At 44.2% G+C, this 24,000-nt stretch overlaps 1 protein-coding gene and 1 long non-coding RNA gene across 3 annotated transcripts in view; one reads left to right on the forward strand and one right to left on the reverse strand.

The window, feature by feature from the left end:
• The window catches only part of LOC127916585 (uncharacterized), a 1,422-nt gene extending 238 nt beyond the window's left edge, over positions 1-1,184 (forward strand). For both annotated transcript variants that reach the window (XR_008095371.1, XR_008095372.1), the window contains exons 2-3: positions 86-237; positions 877-1,184. This is a non-coding gene — a long non-coding RNA (uncharacterized LOC127916585). The remainder of the gene's footprint in view (positions 1-85; positions 238-876) is intronic.
• LOC118375327 (potassium voltage-gated channel subfamily B member 2-like) overlaps positions 1-24,000 on the reverse strand; it is a 337,287-nt gene that overhangs the window by 84,673 nt on the left and 228,614 nt on the right. The gene's annotated exons all lie outside the window — the stretch shown is intronic.

Consider the following 24,000-nt stretch of genomic DNA (forward strand, 5'->3'; position numbering starts at 1 on the left):
CACTGTAAGGTCTACTACACCTGTTGTATTCAGCATTTCACTGTGAGGTCTACTACACCTGTTGTATTCAGTATTTCACTGTAAGGTCTACTACACCTGTTGTATTCAGCATTTCACTGTAAGGTCTACTACACCTGTTGTATTCAGCATTCCACTGTAAGGTCTACTACACCTGTTGTATTCAGCATTTCACTGTAAGGTCTACTACACCTGTTGTATTCAGCATTCCACTGTAAGGTCTACTACACCTGGTGTATTCAGCATTTCACTGTAAGGTCTACTACACCTGTTGTATTCAGTATTTCACTGTAAGGTCTACTACACCTTTTGTATTCAGCATTTCACTGTGAGGTCTACTACACCTGTTGTATTCAGCATTTCACTGTGAGGTCTACTACACCTGTTGTATTCAGCATTGCACTGTGAGGTCTACTACACTGCTGTATTCAGCATTGCACTGTGAGATCTACTACACCTGTTGTATTCAGCATTTCACTGTAAGGTCTACTACACCTGTTGTATTCAGCATTTCACTGTGAGGTCTACTACACCTGCTGTATTCAGCATTTCACTGTAAGGTCTACTACACCTGTAGTATTCAGCATTTCACTGTGAGGTCTACTACACCTGTTGTATTCAGCATTTCACTGTAAGGTCTACCACCTGTAGTATTCAGCATTTCACTGTTCTACTACACCTGTTGTATTCAGCATTTCACTGTAAGGTCTACTACACCTGTTGTATTCAACATTTCACTGTAAGGTCTACTACACCTGTTGTATTCAGCATTTCACTGTGAGGTCTACTACACCTGTTGTATTCAGCATTTCACTGTAAGGTCTACTACACCTGTTGTATTCAGCATTTCACTGTAAGGTCTACTACACCTGTTGTATTCAGCATTCCACTGTAAGGTCTACTACACCTGTTGTATTCAGCATTTCACTGTAAGGTCTACTACACCTGTTGTATTCAGCATTCCACTGTAAGGTCTACTACACCTGGTGTATTCAGCATTTCACTGTAAGGTCTACTACACCTGTTGTATTCAGAATTTCACTGTAAGGTCTACTACACCTGTTGTATTCAGTATTTCACTGTAAGGTCTACTACACCTTTTGTATTCAGCATTTCACTGTGAGGTCTACTACACCTGTTGTATTCAGCATTTCACTGTGAGGTCTACTACACCTGTTGTATTCAGCATTGCACTGTGAGGTCTACTACACTTGTTGTATTCAGCATTGCACTGTGAGATCTACTATACCTGTTGTATTCAGCATTTCACTGAGAGGTCTACTACACCTGTTGTATTCAGCATTGCACTGTGAGGTCTACTACACCTGCTGTATTCAGCATTTCACTGTGAGGTCTACTACACCTGTTGTATTCAGCATTTCACTGTGAGGTCTACTACACCTGTTGTAATCAGCATTTCACTGTGAGGTCTACTACACCTGTTGTAATCAGCAACACTGATCTGTTTCCCTACAACACCAGCACCTACTGAACCAACGTTTCCCTACAACACCAGCACCTACTGAACCAACGTTTCCCTACAACACCAGCACCTACTGAACCAACGTTTCCCTACAACACCAGCACCTACTGAACCAACGTTTCCCTACAACACCAGCACCTACTGAACCAACGTTTCCCTACAACACCAGCACCTACTGAACCAACGTTTCCCTACAACACCAGCACCTACTGAACCAACGTTTCCCTACAACACCAGGACCTACTGAACCAACGTTTCCCTACAACACCAGCACCTACTGAACCAACGTTTCCCTACAACACCAGCACCTACTGAACCAACGTTTCCCTACAACACCAGCACCTACTGAACGATCGTTTCCCTACAACACCAGGACCTACTGAACCAACGTTTCCCTACAACACCAGCACCTACTGAACCAACGTTTCCCTACAACACCAGCACCTACTGAACCAACGTTTCCCTACAACACCAGGACCTACTGAACCAACGTTTCCCTACAACACCAGCACCTACTGAACCAACGTTTCCCTACAACACCAGCACCTACTGAACCAATGTTTCCCTACAACACCAGCACCTACTGAACCAACGTTTCCCTACAACACCAGCACCTACTGAACCAACGTTTCCCTACAACACCAGCACCTACTGAACCAACGTTTCCCTACAACACCAGGACCTACTGAACAAACCTAGATGTTCTTCAGCTTTTGCTAATGTTAGCAAGCATATTTTTATTTATTTTTATTTTTATTTTTAACCAATTCTGATGGTTGTTAAAGCTGAATTTTATCAACACACTCGTCACTCCCGTTTAACGACTCTAATTCTCTGTGGCACAGTAGGCATCAAGTCATTTTCTGATAATGTTGAACACAATGTGGCATACAACATTTAAAAGGTGTATCGTTATTGTCATCGAACACGGGTGGCATGTTGGTGTAAATTATTTATAGATTCTGTTCTATGTAGGTCTAGATTATTTATAGATTCTGTTCTATGTAGGTCTAGATTATTTATAGATTCTGTTCCATGTAGGTCTAGATTATTTATAGATTCTGTTCCATGTAGGTCTAGATTATTTATAGATTCTGTTCCATGTAGGTCTAGATTATTTATAGATTCTGTTCCATGTAGGTCTAGATTATTTATAGATTCTGTTCCATGTAGGTCTAGATTATTTATAGATGCTGTTCCATGTAGGTCTAGATTATTTATAGATTCTGTTCCATGTAGGTCTAGATTATTTATAGATGCTGTTCCATGTAGGTCTAGATTATTTATAGATTCTGATGTAGGTTATTATATAGATTCTGTTCCATGTAGGTCTAGATTATTTATAGATGTGTTCCAAATTATTTTTATAGATTCTGTTCCATGTAGGTCTAGATTATTTATAGATTCTGTTCCATGTAGGTAGATTATTTATAGTTCTGTTCCATGTAGGTCTAGATTATTTCTGTTCCATGTAGGTCTAGATTATTTATAGATTCTGTTCCATGTAGGTCTAGATTATTTATAGATTCTGTTCCATGTAGGTCTAGATTATTTATAGATTCTGTTCCATGTAGGTCTAGATTATTTATAGATTCTGTTCCATGTAGGTCTAGATTATTTATAGATTCTGTTCCATGTAGGTCTAGATTATTTATAGATTCTGTTCCATGTAGGTCTTCTGTTCCATGTAGGTCTAGATTATTTATAGATTCTGTTCCATGTAGGTCTAGATTATTTATAGATTCTGAGGTCTAGATTATTTATAGATTCTGTTCCATGTAGGTCTAGATTTTATAGATTCTGTTCCATGTAGGTCTAGATTATTTATAGATTCTGTTCCATGTAGGTCTAGATTATTTATAGATTCTGTTCCATGTAGGTCTAGATTATTTATAGATTCTGTTCCATGTAGGTCTAGATTATTTATAGATTCTGTTCCATGTAGGTCTAGATTATTTATAGATTCTGTTCCATGTAGGTCTAGATTATTTATAGATTCTGTTCCATGTAGGTCTAGATTATTTATAGATTCTGTTCCATGTAGGTCTAGATTATTTATAGATTCTGTTCCATGTAGGTCTAGATTATTTATAGATTCTGTTCCATGTAGGTCTAGATTATTTATAGATTCTGTTCCATGTAGGTCTAGATTATTTATAGATTCTGTTCCATGTAGGTCTAGATTATTTATAGATTCTGTTCCATGTAGGTCTAGATTATTTATAGATTATGTAGGTCTAGATTATTTATAGATTCTGTTCCATGTAGGTCTAGATTATTTATAGATTCTGTTCCATGTAGGTCTAGATTATTTATAGATTCTGTTCCATGTAGGTCTAGATTATTTATAGATTCTGTTCCATGTAGGTCTAGATTATTTATAGATTCTGTTCCATGTAGGTCTAGATTATTTATAGATTCTGTTCCATGTAGGTCTAGATTATTTATAGATGCTGTTCCATAGAGATATTTATAGATTCTGTTCCATGTAGGTCTAGATTATTTATAGATTCTGTTCCATGTAGGTCTAGATTATTTATAGATTCTGTTCCATGTAGGTCTAGATTATTTATAGATTCTGTTCCATGTAGATCCTGTTCTATGTAGGTCTAGATTATTTATATTTATAGATTCTGTTCCATGTAGGTCTAGATTATTTATAGATTCTGTTCCATGTAGGTCTAGATTATTTATAGATTCTGTTCCATGTAGGTCTAGATTATTTATAGATGCTGTTCCATGTAGGTCTAGGTCTAGATTATTTATAGATTGTTCCATGTAGGTCTAGATTATTTATAGATTCTGTTCCATGTAGGTCTAGATTATTTATAGATTCTGTTCCATGTAGGTCTAGATTATTTATAGATACTGTTCCCATAGGTCTATTATTTATAGATTCTGTTCCATGTAGGTCTAGATTATTTATAGATTCTGTTCCATGTAGGTCTTTATATATCTAGATTATTTATAGATTCTGTTCCATGTAGATCTATAGATTATTTATAGATTCTGTTCCATGTAGGTCTAGATTAGGTCCACGTAGATTATTTATAGATTCTGTTCCATAGGTCTAGATTATTTATAGATTCTGTTCCATGTATCTATTTATAGATTCTGTTCCATGTAGGTCTAGATTATTTATAGATTCTGTTCCATGTAGGTCTAGATTATTTATAGATTCTGTTCCATGTAGGTCTAGATCATTTATAGATTCTGTTCTATGTAGGTCTAGATTATTTATAGATTCTAGATTATTTATAGATGCTGTTCCATGTAGGTCTAGATCATTTTATAGATTCTGTTCTATGTAGGTCTAGATTATTTATAGATACTGTTCCATGTAGGTCTAGATTATTTATAGATTCTGTTCTATTTCTAGATCATTTATAGATTCTGTTCTAAATAGGTCTAGATTATTTATAGATTCTGTTCTATGTAGGTCTAGATTATTTATAGTCTAGATTATTTATAGATTCTGTTCTAAATAGGTCTAGATTATTTATAGATCTAGATTATTTATAGATACTGTTCCATGTAGGTCTAGATTATTTATAGATTCTGTTCTATGTAGGTCTAGATCATTTATAGATTCTGTTCTAAGTAGGTCTAGATTATTTATAGATTCTGTTCTATGTAGGTCTAGATTATTTATAGATTCTGTTCTAAATAGGTCTAGATTATTTATAGATACTGTTCCATGTAGGTCTAGATTATTTATAGATACTGTTCCATGTAGGTCTAGATTATTTATAGATTCTGTTCTATGTAGGTCTAGATCATTTATAGATTCTGTTCTAAGTAGGTCTAGATTATTTATAGATTCTGTTCTATGTAGGTCTAGATTATTTATAGATTTTGTTCTAAATAGGTCTAGATTATTTATAGATTCTGTTCCATGGAGGTATGGTTTATGGAGTGAATGTAGAGAATTATGAAAACATTATTTTAACAATTCCAAAGCAATTTGCCTGAGGAACCAATGACTCACCCCATTTTTCAATGATGAATAACCCCGCTGTTAACTTAAAAAATGATATATTGGTAATTGCTTCATTGTTCCATTGTTGACATAGTTCCAAAACGTTTTGCTTCTTAAACAATCAAGTATTTCAAGTATCTTGAATCCCCACATGATTAATTTTGAGGATTTCTGTATTTTTATAGTTACATATCTTGAAAACTTGATTGCTGACAAGCAAAAGGAATATAGAACAGTGGAACAATGAAACAAATACCAAAATATATATATATTTTTTGTGGAATGGCCCTTTAAAAGAGTAGGACAGCTCATGAAGGTGTCCTAAATATCTGTCCACGAGGTACGAGGCTTCTGACTAAAGAGGCTTCATGCATAGTTCTGTAAAATGTCTCTATTCACACCAACTTCCTACTCTGAGATGCTTTGTGGACATGGGCCCTGGCCTGGGGTCTAAAGTAGTGCATTATATAGGGAATAGGGTGCCATAGGGCTCTGGTCTAAAGTAGTGCACTATATAGGGAATAGGGTGCCATAGGGCTCTGGTCTAAAGTAGTGCACTATATAGGGAATAGGGTGCCATAGGGCTCTGGTCTAAAGTAGTGCACTATATAGGGAATAGCGCCCTGGTCAACAGTAATGCTTTTACACCTGCATTGTTTGCTGTTTGGGGTTTTAGTCTGGGTTTCTGTACAGCACTTTGAGATATCAGCTGATGTACGAAGGGCTATATAAATACATTTGATTTGATTTGATTTTGATTTAATGCTCTATATAGATAATAGGGTGCCATTTGGGATGCATTGAGGGTAATGTGGACGCTAGCCAAATTATATCCCCTTTATGAAGAGGGTGAGGTGGGATATTCAGCATTCTGGGTGTCTAAAGAGATGAAAACAACAGAAGAAGAGAGAGAGAGATGAAGAGAGAGAGAGAGACAGGAGACAGGGGAGAGCGAGAGAGAGAGAGAGAGAGAGAGAGAGAGGGAGAGAGAAAGAAAGAGAGACAAAATAGATGTTTGTGTAGGACATGACCTCACCAGTGTTGCCTGGAAGCTCCTAAGAGGGTTGCATAACAGAAGGGAACAACACCGTGTAGACTACAGCCCAAATCTAGCATTGCATAAGGGGCACAGAAGATTAAAGCACAGACCAAATCTAGAAGCTCTAAAAGCTCTACAAGGTTCTAAATTCTACCTCATCGCTGTCATAGCAGGATGCTCAACTACAAGTAGAGATGCTCAACTACACAGCCCTAATGTCTACCTCATCGCTGTCATAGCAGGATGCTCAACTACAAGCAGAGATGTGAAACACTACACGGCCCTAATGTCTACCTCATCGCTGTCATAGCAGGATGCTCAACTACAAGCAGAGATGTGAAACACTACACGGCCCTAATGTCTACCTCATAGCTGTCATAGCAGGATGCTCAACTACAAGTAGAGATGCTCAACTACACGGCCCTAATGTCTACCTCATCGCTGTCATAGCAGGATGCTCAACTACAAGTAGAGATGCTCAACTTCACGGCCCTAATGTCTACCTCATCGCTGTCATAGCAGGATGCTCAACTACAAGTAGAGATGCTCAACTTCACGGCCCTAATGTCTACCTCATAGCTGTCACAGCAGGATGCTCAACTACGAGTAGAGATGCTCAACTTCACGGCCCTAATGTCTACCTCATCGCTGTCATAGCAGGATGCTCAACTACAAGTAGAGATGCTCAACTTCACGGCCCTAATGTCTACCTCATAGCTGTCACAGCAGGATGCTCAACTACGAGTAGAGATGCTCAACTTCACGGCCCTAATGTCTACCTCATCGCTGTCACAGCAGGATGCTCAACTACAAGTAGAGATGCTCAACTTCACGGCCCTAATGTCTACCTCATAGCTGTCATAGCAGGATGCTCAACTACAAGTAGAGATGCTCAACTACACGGCCCTAATGTCTACCTCATCGCTGTCATAGCAGGATGCTCAACTACAAGTAGAGATGCTCAACTTCACGGCCCTAATGTCTACCTCATCGCTGTCATAGCAGGATGCTCAACTACAAGTAGAGATGCTCAACTTCACGGCCCTAATGTCTACCTCATAGCTGTCACAGCAGGATGCTCAACTACGAGTAGAGATGCTCAACTTCACGGCCCTAATGTCTACCTCATCGCTGTCATAGCAGGATGCTCAACTACAAGTAGAGATGCTCAACTTCACGGCCCTAATGTCTACCTCATAGCTGTCATAGCAGGATGCTCAACTACAAGTAGAGATGCTCAACTACACGGCCCTAATGTCTACCTCATCGCTGTCACAGCAGGATGCTCAACTACAAGTAGAGATGCTCAACTTCACGGCCCTAATGTCTACCTCATCGCTGTCATAGCAGGATGCTCAACTACAAGTAGAGATGCTCAACTTCACGGCCCTAATGTCTACCTCATCGCTGTCATAGCAGGATGCTCAACTACAAGTAGAGATGCTCAACTTCACGGCCCTAATGTCTACCTCATAGCTGTCATAGCAGGATGCTCAACTACAAGTAGAGATGCTCAACTTCACGGCCCTAATGTCTACCTCATCGCTGTCATAGCAGGATGCTCAACTACAAGTAGAGATGCTCAACTTCACGGCCCTAATGTCTACCTCATCGCTGTCATAGCAGGATGCTCAACTACAAGTAGAGATGCTCAACTACACGGCCCTAATGTCTACCTCATCGCTGTCATTGCAGGATGCTCAACTACAAGTAGAGATGCTCAACTACACGGCCTAATGTCTACCTCATCGCTGTCATAGCAGGATGATCAACTACAAGTAGAGATGCTCAACTTCACGGCCCTAATGTCTACCTCATAGCTGTCATAGCAGGATGCTCAACTACAAGTAGAGATGCTCAACTACACGGCCCTAATGTCTACCTCATAGCTGTCATAGCAGGATGCTCAACTACAAGTAGAGATGCTCAACTACACGGCCCTAATGTCTACCTCATCGCTGTCATAGCAGGATGCTCAACTACAAGTAGAGATGCTCAACTACACGGCCCTAATGTCTACCTCATCGCTGTCATAGCAGGATGCTCAACTACAAGTAGAGATGCTCAACTACACGGCCCTAATGTCTACCTCATCGCTGTCATAGCAGGATGCTCAACTACAAGTAGAGATGCTCAACTTCACGGCCCTAATGTCTACCTCATCGCTGTCATAGCAGGATGCTCAACTACAAGTAGAGATGCTCAACTTCACGGCCCTAATGTCTACCTCATCGCTGTCATAGCAGGATGCTCAACTACAAGTAGAGATGCTCAACTTCACGGCCCTAATGTCTACCTCATCGCTGTCATAGCAGGATGCTCAACTACAAGTAGAGATGCTCAACTACACGGCCCTAATGTCTACCTCATCGCTGTCATTGCAGGATGCTCAACTACAAGTAGAGATGCTCAACTACACGGCCCTAATGTCTACCTCATCGCTGTCATAGCAGGATGATCAACTACAAGTAGAGATGCTCAACTACACGGCCCTAATGTCTACCTCATCGCTGTCATTGCAGGATGCTCAACTACAAGTTGAGATGCTCAACTACACGGCCCTAATGTCTACCTCATCGCTGTCATAGCAGGATGCTCAACTACAAGTAGAGATGCTCAACTACACGGCCCTAATGTCTACCTCATCGCTGTCATAGCAGGATGCTCAACTACAAGTAGAGATGCTCAACTTCACGGCCCTAATGTCTACCTCATCGCTGTCATAGCAGGATGCTCAACTACAAGTAGAGATGCTCAACTTCACGGCCCTAATGTCTACCTCATAGCTGTCACAGCAGGATGCTCAACTACGAGTAGAGATGCTCAACTTCACGGCCCTAATGTCTACCTCATCGCTGTCATAGCAGGATGCTCAACTACAAGTAGAGATGCTCAACTTCACGGCCCTAATGTCTACCTCATAGCTGTCATAGCAGGATGCTCAACTACAAGTAGAGATGCTCAACTACACGGCCCTAATGTCTACCTCATCGCTGTCATAGCAGGATGCTCAACTACAAGTAGAGATGCTCAACTTCACGGCCCTAATGTCTACCTCATCGCTGTCATAGCAGGATGCTCAACTACAAGTAGAGATGCTCAACTTCACGGCCCTAATGTCTACCTCATAGCTGTCACAGCAGGATGCTCAACTACGAGTAGAGATGCTCAACTACACGGCCCTAATGTCTACCTCATCGCTGTCATAGCAGGATGCTCAACTACAAGTAGAGATGCTCAACTTCACGGCCCTAATGTCTACCTCATAGCTGTCATAGCAGGATGCTCAACTACAAGTAGAGATGCTCAACTACACGGCCCTAATGTCTACCTCATCGCTGTCATAGCAGGATGCTCAACTACAAGTAGAGATGCTCAACTTCACGGCCCTAATGTCTACCTCATCGCTGTCATAGCAGGATGCTCAACTACAAGTAGAGATGCTCAACTTCACGGCCCTAATGTCTACCTCATCGCTGTCATAGCAGGATGCTCAACTACAAGTAGAGATGCTCAACTTCACGGCCCTAATGTCTACCTCATAGCTGTCATAGCAGGATGCTCAACTACAAGTAGAGATGCTCAACTTCACGGCCCTAATGTCTACCTCATCGCTGTCATAGCAGGATGCTCAACTACAAGTAGAGATGCTCAACTTCACGGCCCTAATGTCTACCTCATCGCTGTCATAGCAGGATGCTCAACTACAAGTAGAGATGCTCAACTACACGGCCCTAATGTCTACCTCATCGCTGTCATTGCAGGATGCTCAACTACAAGTAGAGATGCTCAACTACACGGCCCTAATGTCTACCTCATCGCTGTCATAGCAGGATGATCAACTACAAGTAGAGATGCTCAACTTCACGGCCCTAATGTCTACCTCATAGCTGTCATAGCAGGATGCTCAACTACAAGTAGAGATGCTCAACTACACGGCCCTAATGTCTACCTCATAGCTGTCATAGCAGGATGCTCAACTACAAGTAGAGATGCTCAACTACACGGCCCTAATGTCTACCTCATCGCTGTCATAGCAGGATGCTCAACTACAAGTAGAGATGCTCAACTACACGGCCCTAATGTCTACCTCATCGCTGTCATAGCAGGATGCTCAACTACAAGTAGAGATGCTCAACTACACGGCCCTAATGTCTACCTCATCGCTGTCATAGCAGGATGCTCAACTACAAGTAGAGATGCTCAACTTCACGGCCCTAATGTCTACCTCATCGCTGTCATAGCAGGATGCTCAACTACAAGTAGAGATGCTCAACTTCACGGCCCTAATGTCTACCTCATCGCTGTCATAGCAGGATGCTCAACTACAAGTAGAGATGCTCAACTTCACGGCCCTAATGTCTACCTCATCGCTGTCATAGCAGGATGCTCAACTACAAGTAGAGATGCTCAACTTCACGGCCCTAATGTCTACCTCATCGCTGTCATTGCAGGATGCTCAACTACAAGTAGAGATGCTCAACTACACGGCCCTAATGTCTACCTCATCGCTGTCATAGCAGGATGATCAACTACAAGTAGAGATGCTCAACTACACGGCCCTAATGTCTACCTCATCGCTGTCATTGCAGGATGCTCAACTACAAGTTGAGATGCTCAACTACACGGCCCTAATGTCTACCTCATCGCTGTCATAGCAGGATGCTCAACTACAAGTAGAGATGCTCAACTACACGGCCCTAATGTCTACCTCATCGCTGTCATAGCAGGATGCTCAACTACAAGTAGAGATGCTCAACTTCACGGCCCTAATGTCTACCTCATCGCTGTCATAGCAGGATGCTCAACTACAAGTAGAGATGCTCAACTTCACGGCCCTAATGTCTACCTCATAGCTGTCACAGCAGGATGCTCAACTACAAGTAGAGATGCTCAACTTCACGGCCCTAATGTCTACCTCATCGCTGTCATAGCAGGATGCTCAACTACAAGTAGAGATGCTCAACTTCACGGCCCTAATGTCTACCTCATAGCTGTCATAGCAGGATGCTCAACTACAAGTAGAGATGCTCAACTACACGGCCCTAATGTCTACCTCATCGCTGTCATAGCAGGATGCTCAACTACAAGTAGAGATGCTCAACTTCACGGCCCTAATGTCTACCTCATCGCTGTCATAGCAGGATGCTCAACTACAAGTAGAGATGCTCAACTTCACGGCCCTAATGTCTACCTCATAGCTGTCACAGCAGGATGCTCAACTACAAGTAGAGATGCTCAACTACACGGCCCTAATGTCTACCTCATCGCTGTCATAGCAGGATGCTCAACTACAAGTAGAGATGCTCAACTTCACGGCCCTAATGTCTACCTCATAGCTGTCATAGCAGGATGCTCAACTACAAGTAGAGATGCTCAACTACACGGCCCTAATGTCTACCTCATCGCTGTCATAGCAGGATGCTCAACTACAAGTAGAGATGCTCAACTTCACGGCCCTAATGTCTACCTCGTCGCTGTCATAGCAGGATGCTCAACTACAAGTAGAGATGCTCAACTTCACGGCCCTAATGTCTACCTCTTCGCTGTCATAGCAGGATGCTCAACTACAAGTAGAGATGCTCAACTTCACGGCCCTAATGTCTACCTCATAGCTGTCATAGCAGGATGCTCAACTACAAGTAGAGATGCTCAACTTCACGGCCCTAATGTCTACCTCATCGCTGTCATAGCAGGATGCTCAACTACAAGTAGAGATGCTCAACTTCACGGCCCTAATGTCTACCTCATCGCTGTCATTGCAGGATGCTCAACTACAAGTAGAGATGCTCAACTACACGGCCCTAATGTCTACCTCATCGCTGTCATAGCAGGATGATCAACTACAAGTAGAGATGCTCAACTTCACGGCCCTAATGTCTACCTCATAGCTGTCATAGCAGGATGCTCAACGACAAGTAGAGATGCTCAACTACACGGCCCTAATGTCTACCTCATAGCTGTCATAGCAGGATGCTCAACTACAAGTAGAGATGCTCAACTACACGGCCCTAATGTCTACCTCATCGCTGTCATAGCAGGATGCTCAACTACAAGTAGAGATGCTCAACTACACGGCCCTAATGTCTACCTCATCGCTGTCATAGCAGGATGCTCAACTACAAGTAGAGATGCTCAACTACACGGCCCTAATGTCTACCTCATCGCTGTCATAGCAGGATGCTCAACTACAAGTAGAGATGCTCAACTTCACGGCCCTAATGTCTACCTCATCGCTGTCATAGCAGGATGCTCAACTACAAGTAGAGATGCTCAACTTCACGGCCCTAATGTCTACCTCATAGCTGTCATAGCAGGATGCTCAACTACAAGTAGAGATGCTCAACTACACGGCCCTAATGTCTACCTCATCGCTGTCATAGCAGGATGCTCAACTACAAGTAGAGATGCTCAACTTCACGGCCCTAATGTCTACCTCATCGCTGTCATAGCAGGATGCTCAACTACAAGTAGAGATGCTCAACTTCACGGCCCTAATGTCTACCTCATAGCTGTCACAGCAGGATGCTCAACTACAGTAGAGATGCTCAACTTCACGGCCCTAATGTCTACCTCATCGCTGTCACAGCAGGATGCTCAACTACAAGTAGAGATGCTCAACTTCACGGCCCTAATGTCTACCTCATAGCTGTCATAGCAGGATGCTCAACTACAAGTAGAGATGCTCAACTACACGGCCCTAATGTCTACCTCATCGCTGTCATAGCAGGATGCTCAACTACAAGTAGAGATGCTCAACTTCACGGCCCTAATGTCTACCTCATCGCTGTCATAGCAGGATGCTCAACTACAAGTAGAGATGCTCAACTTCACGGCCCTAATGTCTACCTCATCGCTGTCATAGCAGGATGCTCAACTACAAGTAGAGATGCTCAACTTCACGGCCCTAATGTCTACCTCATCGCTGTCATAGCAGGATGCTCAACTACAAGTAGAGATGCTCAACTTCACGGCCCTAATGTCTACCTCATCGCTGTCATAGCAGGATGCTCAACTACAAGTAGAGATGCTCAACTTCACGGCCCTAATGTCTACCTCATCGCTGTCATAGCAGGATGCTCAACTACAAGTAGAGATGCTCAACTACACGGCCCTAATGTCTACCTCATCGCTGTCATTGCAGGATGCTCAACTACAAGTAGAGATGCTCAACTACACGGCCCTAATGTCTACCTCATCGCTGTCATAGCAGGATGATCAACTACAAGTAGAGATGCTCAACTTCACGGCCCTAATGTCTACCTCATAGCTGTCATAGCAGGATGCTCAACTACAAGTAGAGATGCTCAACTACACGGCCCTAATGTCTACCTCATAGCTGTCATAGCAGGATGCTCAACTACAAGTAGAGATGCTCAACTACACGGCCCTAATGTCTACCTCATCGCTGTCATAGCAGGATGCTCAACTACAAGTAGAGATGCTCAACTACAGGGCCCTAATGTCTACCTCATCGCTGTCATAGCAGGATGCTCAACTACAAGTAGAGATGCTCAACTACACGGCCCTAATGTCTACCTCATCGCTGTCATAGCAGGATGCTCAACTACAAGTAGAGATGCTCAACTTCACGGCCCTAATGTCTACCTCATCGCTGTCATAGCAGGATGCTCAACTACAAGTAGAGATGCTCAACTTCACGGCCTAATGTCTACCTCATCGCTGTCATAGCAGGATGCTCAACTACAAGTAGAGATGCTCAACTTCACGGCCCTAATGTCTACCTCATCGCTGTCATATCAGGATGCTCAACTACAAGTAGAGATGCTCAACTAGGCCCTAATGCTACCTCATCGCTGTCATTGCAGGATGCTCAGTAGAGATGCTCAACTACACGGCCCTAATGTCTACCTCATCGCTGTCATAGCAGGATGATCAACTACAAGTAGAGATGCTCAACTTCACGGCCCTAATGTCTACCTCATCGCTGTCATAGCAGGATGCTCAACTACAAGTAGAGATGCTCAACTACACGGCCCTAATGTCTACCTCATAGCTGTCATAGCAGGATGCTCAACTACAAGTAGAGATGCTCAACTACACGGCCCTAATGTCTACCTCATGCAGGATGCTCAACTACAAGTAGAGATGCTCAACTACACGGCCCTAATGTCTACCTCATAGCTGTCATAGCAGGATGCTCAACTACAAGTAGAGATGCTCAACTACACGGCCCTAATGTCTACCTCATCGCTGTCATAGCAGGATGCTCAACTACAAGTAGAGATGCTCAACTACACGGCCCTAATGTCTACCTCATCGCTGTCATAGCCTAATGAGATGCTCAACTACACGGCCCTAATGTCACCTCATCGCTGTCATAGCAGGATGCTCAACTACAAGTAGAGATGCTCAACTACACGGCCCTAATGTCTACCTCACCTGTCATCTCAACTACAAGCTCAACTACACGGCCCTAATGTCTACCTCATCGCTGTCATAGCAGGATGCTCAACTACAAGTAGAGATGCTCAACTACACGGCCCTAATGTCTACCTCATCGCTGTCATAGCAGGATGCTCAACTACAAGTAGAGATGCTCAACTACACGGCCCTAATGTCTACCTCATCGCTGTCATAGCAGGATGCTCAACTACAAGTAGAGATGCTCAACTACACGGCCCTAATGTCTACCTCATCGCTGTCATAGCAGGATGCTCAACTACAAGTAGAGATGCTCAACTACACGGCCCTAATGTCTACCTCATCGCTGTCATAGCAGGATGCTCAACTACAAGTAGAGATGCTCAACTACACGGCCCTAATGTCTACCTCATCGCTGTCATAGCAGGATGCTCAACTACAAGTAGAGATGCTCAACTACACGGCCCTAATGTCTACCTCATCGCTGTCATAGCAGGATGCTCAACTACAAGTAGAGATGCTCAACTACACGGCCCTAATGTCTACCTCATCGCTGTCATAGCAGGATGCTCAACTACAAGTAGAGATGCTCAACTACACGGCCCTAATGTCTACCTCATCGCTGTCATAGCAGGATGCTCAACTACAAGTAGAGATGCTCAACTACACGGCCCTAATGTCTACCTCATCGCTGTCATAGCAGGATGCTCAACTACAAGTAGAGATGCTCAACTACACGGCCCTAATGTCTACCTCATCGCTGTCATAGCAGGATGCTCAACTACAAGTAGAGATGCTCAACTACACGGCCCTAATGTCTACCTCATCGCTGTCATAGCAGGATGCTCAACTACAAGTAGAGATGCTCAACTACACGGCCCTAATGTCTACCTCATCGCTGTCATAGCAGGATGCTCAACTACAAGTAGAGATGCTCAACTACACGGCCCTAATGTCTACCTCATCGCTGTCATAGCAGGATGCTCAACTACAAGTAGAGATGCTCAACTACACGGCCCTTACGCTTTGAGTCCTTCCTTGTTATGGCAGGAGGTCCAACTGCCTTCCTTTGTGTTATTGATCCCCGTTCCCAACATTTGTGTGTGTGTGTGTGTGTGTGTGTGTGTGTGTGTGTGTGTGTGTGTGTGTGTGTGTGTGTGTGTGTGTGTGTCTGTGTCTGTGTCTGTGTGTGTGTGTGTGTGTGTGTGTGTGTGTGTGTGTGTGTGTGTGTGTGTGTGTGTGTGTGTGTGTGTGTGTGTGTGTGCCCCTGGGAGTTATCAAAGCATCCCACACCATCTTATCCGGACCATAATGCATTATGGTATTGCACCATGCCCACATCCTCCCCAGATATATGTGTGTGTCTGTATGTGTGTGTCTGTATGTGTGTCTGTATGTGTGTGTCTGTATGTGTGTGTCTGTATGTGTGTCTGTATGTGTGTGTCTGTATGTGTGTCTGTATGTGTGTCTGTATGTGTGTGTCTGTATGTGTGTCTGTATGTGTGTGTCTGTATGTGTGTGTCTGTATGTGTGTCTGTATGTGTGTGTCTGTATGTGTGTGTCTGTATGTGTGTGTCTGTATGTGTGTGTGTGTGTGTGTCTGTATGTGTGTGTCTGTATGTGTGTCTGTATGTGTGTGTCTGTATGTGTGTGTCTGTATGTGTGTCTGTATGTGTGTGTCTGTATGTGTGTGTCTGTATGTGTGTGTCTGTATGTGTGTGTCTGTATGTGTGTGTGTGTGTGTGTCTGTATGTGTGTGTGTCTGTATGTGTGTGTCTGTATGTGTGTGTCTGTATGTGTGTGTGTGTGTGTGTCTGTATGTGTGTGTGTCTGTATGTGTGTGTCTGTATGTGTGTGTCTGTGTGTGTGTGTGTGTGTGTGTGTGTGTGTGTGTGTCTGTATGTGTGTGTGTCTGTATGTGTGTGTCTGTATGTGTGTGTCTCTGTGTGTGTTCGTGTGTGCCATTGTATTTATGTGTGTGTGTGTCTTTGTATGTGTGTGTGTGTGTGTGCCATTGTATTGACGTGTGTGTGTGTCTGTGTGTGTGTGTGTGTGTGTCTGTGTGTGCCATTGTATTTACGTGTGTGTGTGTCTCTACATATGTGTGTGTTTGTCTCTGTATGAGTACGTGTGTCTGTGTGTGCGTGTGTATGTGTGTATCTCTGTGTGTGTGTACATGTCGACACCCTTCCCAGATATCAACACACTAAGCCATTATCAAACAACAGAGCAGCTAGCAACGTTTATAACAACGTATGATGTCGTTAACAGGGAGGAAAAGGTTTGTTCCTGATGTCGTTAACAGGGAGGAAAAGGTTTGTTCCTGATGTCGTTAACAGGGAGGAAAAGGTTTGTTCCTGATGTAGTTAACAGGGAGGAAAAGGTTTGTTCCTGATGTAGTTAACAGGGAGGAAAAGGTTTGTTCCTGATGTAGTTAACAGGGAGGAAAAGGTTTGTTCCTGATGTCGTTAACAGGGAGGAAAAGGTTTGTTCCTGATGTCGTTAACAGGGAGGAAAAGGTTTGTTCCTGATGTAGTTAACAGGGAGGAAAAGGTTTGTTCCTGCTGTAGTTAACAGGGAGGAAAAGGTTTGTTCCTGATGTCGTTAACAGGGAGGAAAAGGTTTGTTCCTGATGTCGTTAACAGGGAGGAAAAGGTTTGTTCCTGATGTAGTTAACAGGGAGGAAAAGGTTTGTTCCTGATGTCGTTAACAGGGAGGAAAAGGTTTGTTCCTGATGTCGTTAACAGGGAGGAAAAGGTTTGTTCCTGATGTCGTTAACAGGGTGGAAAAGGTTTGTTCCTGATGTCGTTAACAGGGAGGAAAAGGTTTGTTCCTGATGTAGTTAACAGGGAGGAAAAGGTTTGTTCCTGATGTAGTTAACAGGGAGGAAAAGGTTTGTTCCTGATGTCGTTAACACAGTGGAAAAGGTTTGTTCCTGATGTAGTTAACAGGGAGGAAAAGGTTTGTTCCTGATGTAGTTAACAGGGAGGAAAAGGTTTGTTCCTGATGTAGTTAACAGGGAGGAAAAGGTTTGTTCCTGATGTCGTTAACAGGGAGGAAAAGGTTTGTTCCTGATGTAGTTAACAGGGAGGAAAAGGTTTGTTCCTGATGTAGTTAACAGGGAGGAAAAGGTTTGTTCCTGATGTAGTTAACAGGGAGGAAAAGGTTTGTTCCTGATGTCGTTAACAGGGAGGAAAAGGTTTGTTCCTGATGTCGTTAACAGGGTGGAAAAGGCTTATTCCTGATGTCGTTAACAGGGTGGAAAAGGTTTGTTCCTGATGTCGTTAACAGGGAGGAAAAGGTTTGTTCCTGATGTCGTTAACAGGGAGGAAAAGGTTTGTTCCTGATGTAGTTAACAGGGAGGAAAAGGTTTGTTCCTGATGTCATTAACAGGGAGGAAAAGGTTTGTTCCTGATGTCGTTAACACAGTGGAAAAGGTTTGTTCCTGATGTAGTTAACAGGGAGGAAAAGGTTTGTTCCTGATGTAGTTAACAGGGAGGAAAAGGTTTGTTCCTGATGTCATTAACAGGGAGGAAAATGTTTGTTCCTGATGTCGTTAACACAGTGGAAAAGGTTTGTTCCTGATGTAGTTAACAGGGAGGAAAAGGTTTGTTCCTGATGTCGTTAACAGGGAGGAAAAGGTTTGTTCCTGATGTCGTTAACAGGGTGGAAAAGGTTTGTTCCTGATGTCGTTAACAGGGAGGAAAAGGCTTGTTCCTGATGTCGTTAACAGGGAGGAAAAGGTTTGTTCCTGATGTCATTAACAGGGAGGAAAAGGTTTGTTCCTTTATGTCGTTAACAAGGAAGAAAAGGTTTGTTCCTGATGTCGTTAACAGGGTGGAAAAGGTTTGTTCCTGATGTCGTTAACAGGGAGGAAAAGGCTTGTTCCTGATGTCGTTAACAGGGAGGAAAAGGTTTGTTCTGATGTCATTAACAGGGAGGAAAAGGTTTGTTCCTTTATGTCGTTAACAAGGAAGAAAAGGTTTGTTCCTGATGTCCTTAACAGGGAGGAAAAGGTTTGTTCCTGATGTCGTTAACAGGGAGGAAAAGGTTTGTTCCTGATGTCGTTAACAGGGAGGAAAAGGTTTGTTCCTGATGTCGTTAACACAGTGGAAAAGGTTTGTTCCTGATGTAGTTAACAGGGAGGAAAAGGTTTGTTCCTGATGTCGTTAACAGGGTGGAAAAGGTTTGTTCCTGATGTAGTTAACAGGGAGGAAAAGGTTTGTTCCTGATGTCGTTAACAGGGAGGAAAAGGTTTGTTCCTGATGTAGTTAACAGGGTGGAAAAGCTTTGTTCCTGATCTAGTTAACAGGGAGGAAAAATGTTTGTTCCTGCTGTAGTTAACAGGGAGGAAAAGGTTTGTTCCTGATGTCGTTAACACAGTGGAGACGAGGTTCAGGAATGAATGAGTCTGTCTATGTAACTGACCTGCTGTCCCACCAAAACACCATCACCACTGTCTGGCGCTTATAGGACGAGACAGAGGCTCTGTGTGTGTCGCTGTACTGGTGCAGAACGAAAGAGGCTTGTTAACCTCTACCTTGTTTACATGGCTTAGATTTCAACACCGTGTAAAGAGACAGAGCAATTTAAGAGAGACTCTGAAACTAAAAACAATTAAATTACTCTATTTACACTCCACCTCTACTCCTATCCTAATCTCCTCTCTCCTTCTCTCCTCTCCTCCTCTCCTCATCTCCTTTCTCCTCCTCTCCTCTCTACACCTCTACTCTTCTCCTCTCCTCCTATCCTCTCCTCTCTCTTCCTCCTCTCCTCTCCTCCTCCTCTCTACTCTCCTCCTCCTCTCTACTCCTCCTCTCCTCTCTACTCCTCCTCTCCTCCAATCCTCCTCTTCTCCACTCCTCCTCTCCTCTCTCCTCTCTCCTCCTCTCCACTCCTCCTCTCCTCTCTACTCCACCTCTCCACTCCTCCTCTCCTCTCCTTCTATCCTCTCTACTCCTCCTCCCCCCTCTCCTCTCTCCTCCTCCTCTCCTCTCTACTTCTCCTCTCCTCTCTCCTCCTCCTCTCCTCTCTCTTCATTCTCACCTCTCCACTCCTCCTCTCCTATCTCTTCCTCCTCTCCTCTCTCTTCCTCCTCTCCTCTCTCCTCCTCCTCTCCTCTCTCTTGCTCCTCTCCTCTCCACTCCCCCTCTCCTCTCTCCTCCTCTTCTCCTCTCTCTTGCTCCTCTCCTCTCCACTTCCCCTCTCCACTTCCCCTCTTCCCCTCTCCTCTTTCCTCCTCCTCTCCTCTCTCTTCCTCCTCTCCTCTCCACCTCTCCTCTCTCCTCCTCCTCTTATCTCTCATCTCCTCTCCACCTCTCCTCTCTCCTCCTCCTCTCCTCTCTCATCCTCCTCTCCACTCCTCCTCTCCTCTCCTCTCTCCTCCTCCTCTTCTTTCTCTTCCTCATCTCCTCTCTCTACTCCTCTCCTCTCTACTCCACCTCTCCACTCCTCCTCCTCTCCTCTCTCCTCCTCTCTTATCTCATCTCCTCTCCCTCCTCTCCTCTCTACTCCACCTCTCCACTCCTCCTCCTCTCCTCTCCTCTCCTTCTATCCTCTCTCCTCCTCTCCTTTCTACTCCTCCTCTCCTATCCACTCCTCCTCTGTACTCCACTTATACCCACTAACTATCTCTCTCTCCGAGACAGGCTAAATGCCCTGATGTTATACCCTCTAACTATCTCTCTCTATGAGACAGGCTAAATGCCCTGATGTTATACCCTCTAACTATCTCTCTCTATGAGACAGGCTAAATGCTCTGATGTTATACCCTCTAACTATCTCTCTCTATGAGACAGGCTAAATGCCCTGATGTTATACCCTCTAACTATCTCTCTCTATGAGACAGGCTAAATGCCCTGATGTTATACCCTCTAACTATCTCTCTCTATGAGACAGGCTAAATGCCCTGATGTCATACCCTCTAACTATCTCTCTCTATGAGACAGGCTAAATGCCCTGATGTTATACCCTCTAACTATCTCTCTCTATGAGACAGGCTAAATGCCCTGATGTCATACCCTCTAACTATCTAGCTCTATGAGACAGGCTAAATGCTCTGATGTTATACCCTCTAACTATCTAGCTCTATGAGACAGGCTAAATGCCCTGATGTTATACCCTCTAACTATCTCTCTCTATGAGACAGGCTAAATGCCCTGATGTTGCCATGGTTTCGCCCTGGTAAGACGACGAGCAGAACCATATCTTCTGCTTTAGGCAACAAAAAAAAACCCTCCTTCGGCCTGACCTCGTTGTCACAGTAGGGCAGCGTCCCAAATGGCTCCGTGTTCCCTTCATAGTCCCCTAAATCTGACCAGAGTCCATAGTGCTATTTTAGGCATTGGGACGCCATTTGGGACGCGTTCCAGCTTCCTCTCCTACTACAAGTCATGGCGCACTCATACTAGATGGTCTCAGTCACTGGTTCTGGCTTCCTCTGAGGCTTCCTCTGGTGTAGCCGTGCTAGAGATGCGCCACGGCACGATGCTAACACCTCTACTCACTGAGCTAGCAAGCAAGGAGACTCTGCCAAGCGTTAAATGCTTAGTACGGGCCACATCCTTCGGAAACATCAGGTTGGCACTCAAAAAATACATACCGGCACTGTAGGTGGCACACACACACACACACACACACACACACACACACACACACACACACACACACACACACACACACACACACACACACACACACACACACACATAATGAGACCCAAACTCTGCCTTCTCAGCTCCCAGATTTTAAAAACTTGAATAATGTGCTCCCAATTAGCAAAAATGAGTACAGGCTTGAAAACAAGTCAAAACAAAGATGATTCAACCACATTTAATGAGGTAACACTGTTACTTGTCTTCAGAAAACACCCATCACCACAACAACACGTCCACGGTCACAACAGACCAACGAGACCTGAAGAACAATGGTGTTCTATCTGTGGTAAGTATTGTAATAAAGCTCAACCTCTTGACCACAGAGCCGCTGACTGTATTACAGTCGACCACAGAGCAACTGACTGTATAACAGTTGACCACAGAGCCACTGACTGTATTACAGTCGACCACAGAGACACTGACTGTATAACAGTCGACTGCAGAGCCACTGACTGTATTACAGTCGACCACAGAGACACTGACTGTATAACAGTCGACCACAGAGCCGCTGACTGTATTACAGTCGACCACAGAGCCACTGACTGTATAACAGTCGACCACAGAGCCACTGACTGTATAACAGTCGACTGCAGAGCCACTGACTGTATAACAGTCGAGCACAGAGCCACTGACTGTATGACAGTCGACCACAGAGACACTGACTGTATAACAGTCGACCACAGAGCCACTGACTGTGTTACAGTCGACCACAGAGCCACTGACTGTATAACAGTCGACCACAGAGCTACCGACTGTATTACAGTCGACCACAGAGCCACTGACTGTATTACAGTCGACCACAGAGCCACTGACTGTATTACAGTCGACCACAGAGCCGCTGACTGTATTACAGTCGACCACAGAGCCACTGACTGTATGACAGTCGACCACAGAGCCACTGACTGTATAACAGTCGACTGCAGAGCCACTGACTGTATAACAGTCGAGCACAGAGCCACTGACTGTATGACAGTCGACCACAGAGACACTGACTGTATAACAGTCGACCACAGAGACACTGACTGTATAACAGTCGACCACAGAGACACTGACTGTATAACAGTCGACTGCAGAGCCACTGACTGTATTAGTTGACCACAGAGCCACTGACTGTATAACAGTCGACCACAGAGACACTGACTGTATAACAGTCGACCACAGAGACACTGACTGTATAACAGTCGACCACAGAGACACTGACTGTATAACAGTCGACTGCAGAGCCACTGACTGTATTAGTTGACCACAGAGCCACTGACTGTATTACAGCCGACCACAGAGCCACTGACTGTATTAGTTGACCACAGAGCCACTGACTGTATTACAGTCGACCACAGAGCCACTGACTGTATTACAGTCGACCACAGAGCCACTGACTGTATTACAGTCGACCACAGAGCCACTGACTGTATTACAGTCGACCACAGAGCCACTGACTGTATTACAGTCGACCACAGAGCCACTGACTGTATTAGTTGACCACAGAGCCACTGACTGTATTACAGTCGACCACAGAGCCACTGACTGTATTACAGTCGACCACAGAGCCACTGACTGTATTACAGTCGACCACAGAGCCACTGACTGTATTACAGTCGACCACAGAGCCACTGACTGTATTAGTTGACCACAGAGCCACTGACTGTATTACAGTCGACCACAGAGCCACTGACTGTGTGAAAGTCGACCACAGAGCCGCTGACTGTATTACAGTCGACCACAGAGCCGCTGACTGTATTACAGTCGACCACAGAGCCACTGACTGTATTACAGTCGACCACAGAGCAACTGACTGTATGACAGTCGACCACAGAGCCACTGACTGTATAACAGTCGACCACAGAGCCACTGACTGTATTGCAGTCGACCACAGAGCCACTGACTATATTACAGTCGACCACAGAGCCACTGACTGTATTAGTTGACCACAGAGCCACTGACTGTATGACAGTCGCCTACAGAGCCACTGACTGTATGACATTCGACCACAGAGCCACTGACTGTATAACAGTCGACCACAGAGCCACTGACTGTATTACAGTCGACCACAGAGACACTGACTGTATTACAGTCGACCACAGAGCTACCGACTGTATTAGTTGACCACAGAGCCACTGACTGTATTACAGTCGACCACAGAGCCACTGACTGTATAACAGTCGACCACAGAGCCACTGACTGTATTAGTTGACCACAGAGCCACTGACTGTATAACAGTCGACCACAGAGCCACTGACTGTATTACAGTCGACCACAGAGACACTGACTGTATTACAGTTGACCACAGAGACACTGACTGTATTAGTTGACCACAGAGCCACTGACTGTATTAGTTGACCACAGAGACACTGACTGTATTAGTTGACCACAGAGACACTGACTGTATTAGTTGACCACAGAGACACTGACTGTATTAGTTGACCACAGAGACACTGACTGT

This window comes from Oncorhynchus keta, chromosome 4, assembly GCF_023373465.1.
Source record: "Oncorhynchus keta strain PuntledgeMale-10-30-2019 chromosome 4, Oket_V2, whole genome shotgun sequence".
Classification (NCBI taxonomy): domain Eukaryota; kingdom Metazoa; phylum Chordata; class Actinopteri; order Salmoniformes; family Salmonidae; genus Oncorhynchus; species Oncorhynchus keta.